Raw genomic sequence first — 2,356 nt, 5'->3', positions numbered from 1 at the left:
GTCTGGCAGTTCCCAACACTGCTCCTCTTTCATGCCTTTATACATATATTTCCCCCTCTGCCTAGGTACTACTTCTTAGCTTGGCAAAAATCTTTCTTACTTTAAGGGTCAGTCCATAAATTCCGACCTCTGGAAGATTTCCCTGACTGCCAGGCTAAGTTATTTCCTCCCTCTTCTTCACGTCCCAAGTTCCCTATTATAGATATTACAGAGCTTATACTATCGGGCTCTTCTTTTTCCTTTATTTATCAGTCACCTCCAGGCTCTAACTCCTCAAGGGACTTGTCCATGTCTTATTCATGGTTGTGTACCCAGTGCCCAAGACAAGTGCCGGACACACACTAGCCACTAGCTATGTCCATTCAACACACATTATCTGGCATTGTGCAAAGCCGCCGTAGGGTACAAAGATGTGTAAGGAACTCACAGATTGACAGGTAAACTCTTATTAGAAATTTTGTGGTAAAAAGTGTGTGCGGGGTTACATGGGAGAACAAAAGAGAACTGTCTAGCCGGTGCTGCTGTAGCTCAATAGGCTAATCCTCTGCCTGCGGTGCCGACACACCGGGTTCTAGTCCCGGTCAGGGCACCGGATTCTGTCCCGGTTGCTCCTCTTCCAGGCCAGCTCTCTGCTGTGGCCAGGGAGTGCAAGTGCTTGGGCCCTGCACCCCATGGGAGACCAGGAGAAGCACCTAGCTCCTGGCTTCGGATCAGCGCGGTGCACTGGCCGTAGCACGCCGGCCGCAGCGGCCATTGGGGGGTGAACCAACGGCAAAAGGAAGACCTTTCTCTCTGTCTCACTCTCTCTCACTGTCTAACTCTGCCTGTCAAAAAAGAAAAAAGAAAAGAGGACTGTCTAATCTACTGAGGGTGGGGCAGGGAGAAAGGGGAGCTCAGGGAAGGCTTCCAGGTGGAGACGGGGTACAGCAGGTGCAGTTGCCTGGAGCTGTGGAGAGTGATGCATTCTGAGCAATATTTACAATGGCTAGAATTCTGGGGGTGGGGGTGGCAGTTAAATGGAGAGGTTGCGAGGAAGGGCAGTGGAGAGAGGTGACCTATGATTATCTGTTCACAGAGTGGACAGATCACGGTGCTTGTGACTTGACTGTGACCTAGGATCAGCCAACAAGCTCAAGTAACATGTGTGCACGTGGAAATGGCAGGGAGAGTGTCAGGTGCCCAGCCCCTACACTTGAGTGCTCTAACTTCTCTCCCCCAGGTTAAGTGGGGTTGCTGCAGCACCAAGTCCCAGGACTAGAATGTCCCAGCCCTTCACAGTCAGAATGCCACCTCACTCTCCCCTCCTTTATGGAAACTTTAATTAAGAACTTCTGGGGCCGGCGCCACGGCTCAATAGGCTAATCCTCTGCCTTGCGGCGCCGGCACACCGGGTTCTAGTCCCGGTCGGGGCGCCGGATTCTGTCCCGGTTGCTCCTCTTCCAGGCCAGCTCTCTGCTATGGCCCGGGAGTGCAGTGGAGGATGGCCCAGTGCTTGGGCCCTGCACCCCATGGGAGACCAGGATTAGCACCTGGCTCCTGGCTTCGGATCAGCGCAGTGCGCCAGCCACGGTGGCCATTGGAGGGTGAACCAACGGCAAAAGGAAGACCTTTCTCTCTGTCTCTCTCTCACTGTCCACTCTGCCTATCAAAAAAACAAACAAACAAACAAACAAACAAAAAAAACTTCTGGACTGAAAAAAATAGGGTGTGAGAAAGACACACACGGTCCTGGAGTAAGGGACTTCGGTACACACTGGCCGCATGGCCCTGGAAATGGAGCTTCAGCTTCCATGTTTGGGAAGCGTAAATACTAATTCCTCCTCCACAGGGTAGTCGTGAAGATGACATGAATGGATACACCTGCTACATAATAAGATCACTCAAAGTGTTGAGTATCACTGTAGATGGTGTTTCTGTTGTCTTTTGTAAAATCTAGGCCAGAAACACGGTTTTGATTTCTCTGCTTTTTGAAATCTAGTCATCCTGCCCTCCCACATCCTCCCTGGATCCAGGGCCGGTCCTGTGGGTGTGATGGAGGGTGGTACATTTCCCACGGTCAGGTCTACTTCCTGTCAGGTGACTGGGAGCACTGTGTAGGGTCGGGTACACAGTGGATTAAATGGCAGCTAAAGTGAACTGTAGACTGTTCATCCTGTCATTCCACTTTCTCAGGAGCACGCACAATCACGTCCCGTTAGACTTCAGCTTGAGGAAAATGTATTCTCTACAGGAGCTTCCCTGAGCACTGAAGTATAAGAAAGGCAGCCTGGGTCCCCCCCGCGGATTCCCCTGTAGCCTCTCTGCCAGGAACCTCTCAGCCACACTTATAGCTTCGAGGTTGAGCAGAGTCATGCTT

Source organism: Lepus europaeus, chromosome 10 (genome assembly GCF_033115175.1).
Source record: "Lepus europaeus isolate LE1 chromosome 10, mLepTim1.pri, whole genome shotgun sequence".
Taxonomy (NCBI): domain Eukaryota; kingdom Metazoa; phylum Chordata; class Mammalia; order Lagomorpha; family Leporidae; genus Lepus; species Lepus europaeus.
Note: the sequence above shows the minus strand (reverse complement) of the source record.